Source organism: Fukomys damarensis, unplaced genomic scaffold (genome assembly GCF_012274545.1).
Source record: "Fukomys damarensis isolate Sample0158 unplaced genomic scaffold, DMR_v1.0_HiC HiC_scaffold_10, whole genome shotgun sequence".
NCBI classification, from domain to species: Eukaryota; Metazoa; Chordata; class Mammalia; order Rodentia; family Bathyergidae; genus Fukomys; species Fukomys damarensis.
Window position 1 is genome coordinate 7,299,793 of NW_022900922.1, and position 8,068 is coordinate 7,307,860.

The following is an 8,068-nucleotide window of genomic DNA, read 5'->3' on the forward strand; positions in this document are numbered from 1 at the left end:
AGAGAATATTAACTCATCTTTAGAAAATTACACTAGTGACCAGCCAGAACTCTATGAATTGGGGAAAAGGATGAGTCTCTCCAGGAATCAGGACTTCCCTGATCAGAAAGATGATTCAGAGGCCCCATATCCCCTGCCCAGACAGTTAGAGGAAGGGAGTATATGGGGTACAGTTTGCCTTTTTAATCAACGTTCTCTCCAATTTTAATGTTCTCTGGTACTTTGCTTTTAAGATTTTGTGCGGTAAATGGCAAATTTGAAGACATTAACCAATTATTGTCTATAACAATAAAACATTTGGTTTTTAGGTAATAGATATCCTTATTCCTTTTGTTTTGTTTTTGTTTGTTTATTTCCCATGTGTTTCTGTTTTGGCTTCTCTCCAAATCTTACTGCCCCTCCACATGCTGCATTAGTAACATTAACTCTATGTACCTGAAGCAGCCTTTCAAAGACTAATTTTACCCAAAGAAAAATCATATTTAAAAGCTATTTCCATTCCATGAAACATTCTAGGGTTGTGCAACAAAATTGCATTTCCTCCAAGTAACTATCACATTTGGATTTTGGAAAAAGTTTGGACATCTACCCCTCCCCAGAGTTCTTATTGTTCTTTCCATTAAAAACTCTTAAGGATGTAAATATTTTGTAATAAATAAATCCAAAGTGGAAAAAGGAGTCTAATCCTGTGAGTTCCTTCCTGTATATCTGGCTAAACTCTGACTATTGAATAATGACAGACAAAAGACACCCTAGAAAACCACTTGAATTCTTGCTACATTTAGAGTCGTCTCTGTAAATTATCATCCTCAAAATTCACAGAGTCTTTTGAAATGTCTACCTTAATGTGAGACAATGGCTCTCATGGAGATTTTTCTTTTTCCAGTTCAATCTCAGATATGGAAGACATGCATCTGGGCATTCTATGACAAAGCTCTTTTTAAAACAAACGGATATTTTTAAAGGATCCACTCTTTCTGCTAATCATTATGCTTAGTGGTGAGTCAGATTGGGACCAGAGACAAACACAATAATATCCTCAGCATCTTCACAGTGAAAATAAACATAGCGTGCCACCAAGTAGCTATCCCAGTATGCAAGAGATCCATTATGAAAGGTTATAGCCAACTCTGCTAGTGCAAGCAGGGAGATTCACCCTGTCATGTGCTCCATAATTTTGTGTATGTACTGGAAAAAAAGGACCTTGATAGATTGAATTCTGATTTTTTTGTGAGAGAAGACTGTGGGAGCAGGAACTCCTAAATTATGTATTCTGGGCTTGGGTTTGGAATGTGGAATCTGGGAATAATCCACTTAGAGTTTCCTTCCAATCAAGATGTTACGTTCTTCATCTGAGTTAAGGAAAAATGTTGTGTGAAATAGTTCTTATGATTTTCCACCTTTTAAAACATACAAAAGATATAAATTTCTCTAGTAGTTTATTTAGGAAGGATATATATATATACTTTAATATGCAGCAACTTGTACATTTTTCATAACACTAATTTGTTGGCCAATGTTTGATAGCAAAGTGATACAAGCATCTCATAATGTTGGATGTAAGCTTATCAATAAGCAGTCCTGTTACAGCTTCTAATCAGATTAATTATGAAAAGTTCCCTTTTATATCATTAGGCTGTTCACATTGAATCATTAATTAAAATCAGCAATAAGTAAAACATATGGTAATAGCAGAATAGCCAATTAACTTAGACATTAGTAAAAAAATCATTTTGGCATAACATATTGTATGCTTATGTCTATTACTGGTCACAAATACAGTCATGAAGCTGCTGAAAAATTAGCAGGCAATATTATTTTGATAAGAAATCATCACCATTATTAATATACTTGAAAATATACCATACCTTTCTCTTCATATAGCACTGACATCAGATTTAGACATGGTACTTGCATTAGGCAGTGACTTGATGTACTTTAGCCTGTGTCTTAGGACAACCTTTGAGAGTTTTCTCAGTTTTCTGCCTTGGTTCTTGCTACCTTGAGGACAGCCAAGTCCTACATGGGGACTGTCATTGCCCTAGATTGAAATAGCTGAAGAAGACTCTGCGGAGAAAAGTCACATCAGACATGCGTGCAATAAAAAAGGTAGCTTTTATTACAAGTCTTTTCAGTTCTGGGGTTGGTTATTTCTGCAGCATGACCTAGTAAATGTTGACAAGTGCAGTTGCTTTTAGCTCGGGGTAACTGTAAACTCCTCAGCTCACCATTGTTTCTAGGAATCTCCCACCAAAAGTGCTTGCTACAGCCATGAAAACTGACGGTAAGTAGACATCGATTCCCGAACATGAAGGAACCTCTGAAGAAATGTTGGAGGATCGCCATCTTTGGTGATCTGTTCAAAACAGCTGATGATTCTTCTACTAAAACATTTTCTATGTCTTCTCTGCAAAATGAAACCCAAATCTGTTTGCTTTGATTGAAAATTTTCTGAGCTTGTCTTATCAGATCTCCTACTAATTTCTTTTTTTTCAGCTTTAATTGAGTTTATTGGTACATTTTAGGGATACAGTGCAGTTACATTCATTGTTGGGATCTTGTTCCTACTAATTTCTTATAACGTATGAAAGCCGGAATGACTGCTACAGAATTCCTGAAATCAGGCTTGAACAGTCCTGTCCCTCAGTTCCTTGCCCCAAATCTCTCTTCTATCTCCAAACATAAATCTTCCATATCTAACAAAGCTGTTTTTTTATTTCAAGATTATCATATACTTAACAAATATTTACTGGTTTAATGAAAACTCACAATAAAAAGAGAATCCTGGGAGTGATCTTGTTTCACCTTCTCGATTTTAATTCATAATTTTTTTCTCTTTTTTACCTCAAAATTAGTCAAATTATGAATTATTAGTTGGTTAACCTTTCAAATATTTTTTTGTTGTTTTGTTTTGTCTGTTTGTCTTTGAGACAAGGTCTTGCTATGTAGTTCAGGCTGGCCTCAGCCTTGCTGTGATCCTTCCAAGTCCTGGAGTTACAGGCATGCACCACCACACCTGGCTAACTTTCCAAATCTTGGTATCTTCTCGGTCTCCTTCTTTTCTCATTTTTTTCCTTTTCCTTCTTTCCTTTCTCCTTACCCCTTCCCTAGTTCTCCTTTTCTTTTGAACAATGTTTTTCCTATTTCACATTATCTATTATATATGTTGGTCCCTATTTACACTTTCAGTTTCTTACATCATAAAGACAACATGGTCTTTACAAGTGTCTCCCATGTGTTTCACTTAAGAGTGTAGCTTCAAGGTGCACCCATTTAGCTATATCCTTCTTTATGGCTGGGTAGCATTCCGTTGTACAGAAAAACCACATCTTTATCTATCCCTAAGTTGATGGGCACTGGAGTTGTTTCCAAGTTTTAGCTATTACAAACTGTGTCACTACAAACATGGGTGTGCATAGATAGCTGTGATATGATGCTTTTAATTCTTTTGGGAAGAGAGCCAGAAAAGAGATCAGGAGTATTCTGCAGGGGACTAATGACAATGTGTCTTTTCGTATAATTTTTAAAATTTAAATAGTGATTGTATTTATTAATCATACCGTGCACATGCCTTGCTTATAGCAAGCACTCAAGTGCTTCTTGATTATCACAGATTTACTTAACTGTTCACTTTCTAGCTTTTTATTTTTTTTATTTTTTGGTACCAGGGATCAAACTCAGACCCTTGTGCTCACAAGGTAGGTGCAGTGCCCCTGAGCTAAATCTCCAGCCCTTATTATCATTTTTTAAAAATTTGAGACAAGATCATTCTAAATTGCCCAGGTTAGGCTTGAATTTTTAACCCTACTGTTCCACTATCATAATTTGGAACTTAGTAACCAAAAGTTCTCAGAAATCTACTCTGTCTTTCTAGCAAGGAGTGAAAGGTTTCTTCCTCTCATTTAAGATTTTTATTTATTTCTGTGAATGGGTGATAACACACTTTTAAAAACCACTTCAGAAATTTGGTTACCTAAGATATACCTAGCAAATTGCTGACTCTTTTCACTCATCCTGATACAGTAGATTATATGAAAATATGAAGTAAGGAAATCTATACCTCATACTTTATCTTTTAGATACAGAATTTCAATATTCAATTTTCTTTTACTAAATAAAGTACAATAGTTCTTATTACACTTTCCAAATTTATTCTCTAAGCAGTGTAGCATTCCTTCCACTCATTTGCATGGACGTTTTTTCTTTTTTAGCGATTCCTTTATAGGAAAACTTACTTCCTTTATTTCTCAGTTTTGTTGTCACTTTTTCTCATCCCTTTTCCAGGATCTCTATATCAAAGCATCTGGAAGGAAGCTCTCATCACAAAAGAATGTATTAATTACTGAATCGTGTTCCTTTTTACTAAGTACATAGGACATTCTTTTACATATCCTTGCTGCAATTTTCATTTTTAATCCTATTCATAATGAGAGCCCCCTAAAGCAAAGTGAGAGTCGCTCTGAATCTTCCGATCACTTAGAGGATGCGTCTGCTGACAACAGCAGTGCTGTTGCTCTTCAGTGACCCCCTGTGGCTACAGAGGAGAGACTCCATTCCCAGTGTCACCTGTGTTTAATGGCCGGGTGTGTGTGTGTGCGTGTGTGTGTGTGTTAGGAAGAAAAGGGATGTAGTTATGTTAACCTAAAAGTATGACGGTTGCAAAAGAACCCAATAATAGAAAAGAAGCACAGTTTGGGACTTAGAATGATCACACATATGTAGAGCTACGAAGGTTCCCTGACTGCTCTCTCTGATAGTAAAAAACAAGAGAGCCATGTTGGGAAAAGACATCATTCCATGGAAAGGGAAAAGTCAAATATGTCATAAATAATGTCAGATCATTTATTACTGAGCACTGATTTAAAAAAAAAAACAAAAATAAAAACAAAGCAGCTAACATTTTGCTTGCATATTTTAAGTAACCAAAGGACCTGGACTACAGAGATCATCTCTGGTACATTAAAACAAGGCCTTTTGTCTCCATTTCTTAAAATCCTTTGTTGTGAAACAGGCTCTCACTAAGTCACCCAGGCTGGGCTTGAACTTGTGACCCTCTTGCCTCAGCCTCCCAGAGTCCTGAGCTTACAGGCCTCTGCCTCCACATCTGCTTTGCGCTTCTCTCCTTAAACACGGACACCGGAGCGCAACAGTGAGGGCAGCTGTGTTCCCACACCTGAGCCTAGCGCTCTGCAGACAGGACTGCACCTCTGCGAAGCGATGGAGTGCTTACTCCTTGCGCGTGTACCCAGGGTTTAGCAGGGGGATAAGCAGGTGGTAGGGTGAGACATGCTGAGGTCAAAATTTTTGCTTCTCTCTAGGATATTCGGGGTTCCAATAAAAAAATCTGTGTTTCAGACACAAAAGGTGAATTCATGGCCCCGTTTGAAGTATGGGATGGTATTAGGAGCTCAGAGTGATTACAGCTTCTGCATGAGGCCTCTCCACCTGATCCCCACTAGACCCAAAGTCCCCTCTGTGGGCGCCCACAAACCACTGCACATCCAGTCCATCACGGCCAGCATAACTGAATTTGACCTTAACAGCTTGCTCCAACTCAGCGCAAGCAAACAGGACTTGAATTATTGCTCTCCTACAGCATAACAATCCGATTGTTATGACCCCTTGTGTCTTGCAAAACACAGTAGAGCAGTAATTGTGGATGCTTCATGTACCACGTATTACACTTGGCAGGGGTCAGCATTAGCGGCATAGCCTTGGCCTGGCGCTCACAGAGGTGACATCCTTTCTCGTGCTCAGTTGATGAAATGTTAAACAGCAACAGTGTTGGCCGTGCTTCGGTGACAGAAAAAGACAGAATCATTTCGCGCTGGGACTTTCTTTCTCACAGTGAAACAGAGCTGAGATGGGTAACTTTGTGTGCCCTCCACTGACAGACATGTACACTTCAATATCAGAAAAAGACTTGTTTTATGCAAAAGACTATGTGTCCTGCCAACTTACCTTATGATTCCTTTCAAGAAACACAGAAGATGGGAGAATCCAAAAAATTCTTAAGCATCATTCTCACCTAACAAATGTTTGAGGGGAAAAAATTTGGAAATTAAATCTGAATATGTTCACACTAATACATACACAGAAGGACTTTTCAGTTTGATCATTGTTGCAGAGACAACGCTTGCAAAATTCTAGTGTAGTGAGAGGCCCTCAACATGGCATCTGAATGTTATCTTTAATCATGTTTCCCAGGGAACATTTGGGTTGATAGTTTGCAAGGAAAATACATCAAAAACTAATTAGAAAAAATGTTTACATAGCTAAATACCTGTAAAACACAGAGCAAAATTTGCAGAAACCATTTAAGTCTGAAAATCTGAACCAAAATTAAATATGGAGAGATCTTAAAGTTTTTCCACATTTGTTTTTTCAACTTACTCAAAAAAACTTTTAAAGATGAATATTAATATGAAACAAACTACTTGGGAAATAAGCACATTGATGTTAATAGATCTTAAAATTTTACCCAGCTTCCTCTTGGTGTAAAGACAATGAAATTTTCCATTTTAAGGAAGACTATTTAGAATAATATACTTAATGTCCACACCCAGATACAGTTTTTAGAAAATCTTAAGGAAGATTTTTTCTACAATTGTAGAAGTTATAAGGTTGTATGGAAGCACTTGGTTTTTTACTTCTTTTACAAAAGTGCAGATTTATTGTTTTCCCATGCTGACATGTTTAGAAAGCTGCCTGCTTTCCAAGTCTTCTGGGACACTACGTTGAGAGGTATTGTAGCTGTCACATCATGAACCTTCCCATAAGCACAAGTTTCAGATGCGTTTGAAATCACTGCCAGGGAGATGGAGATTTCAGTGACTTACTCAGTAGCCGAAACATCTCTCCTAAAGCATTTAGGTCTCAAGAATAAGCCTGATGACATTGTCTGTCTCAAGAGTTTTTTCATGATAATTCAAATAAACACATGGTTCTTTCTCTTGTAATCAATAATTCAAACATGCCCTTGCATATATATACACACAAGTAGTAATCTGCAGCCTGGTTGCAAAGAAAGGTATTTTTAAAAAATAATAACTTTCCAATCTCCCCTACCCTGAATTCTTCTGCCAACCCTTTCCCAGCATACCTCTTCCACTTTACAGATCTACTAAAATCATTACAGTATTCATTCTCTCCTTTAGTCTTATAAGCATATGCCATATTTCAATCAATTTTTATCATTTACTCAATGCTTAAAATGCTATCTAGCAGTCGGTTTATTAAATATATAACTCTTGCATGCATGCATGAATGATTGATACACTGAGAAGGCCATAACATCTGTACTTTTGAGATATAACCAATGTTTCTATTCATATACGAGTGGATAATTTCTGCTCTTTGTACATTTATCTAACCAGGGACTACTATCCAGAATACAGCTGGGGAACTCAAACAACTTAAGAGCCAGAATCAAGTAATCCGACTTTAAAATGAACAAATGATCTGAGTAGATATTTCAAAAGCAGATACACAAATGCCACAAAGATACAGGAAAAACATTCTCGCTGTCACCAACCAAAAGGAAAATGCAAATCAAAATCACAATGAGAGCTCATCTCTTCCTCACTGCAATGATCATGATCAAACAGAAGAAACACAATTCTAGAGAGGACAAGGAGAAAGGGTAACTCTTATACATAGTGGGAATATAAATTACCACAGCCATGATGGAAAACAAACAGTATGGAGTTCGCTCGAACACCTAAGTGATCTGTGAACACCGCTGTCTTATTATCTTCACTTGGTCAGACACAATAACCAACACCCAGCAAACTCAAGGAGGGTCGTTTCTCCTGTCTTATGTTTTTCAGTCCATAGTTGGCTCACTCCAGGGTAGGAAGGCATGGTAGAAGTAGAATCATCTGGCAGAAGGAAGCGGTCCACATTACGGCATCCAGGAATCAGAGCAATGAGGAGCTCCAGAGGAGGATATACACCCTGCCAAGCCACATACCCCTTCACCTGCTTCTTCTGACCAGGCCTCCACTTCTAAGAGCTACATCACCACCATAATCTAGTCTGCTTCTAAACATTAGGTTTTGGGGCCATT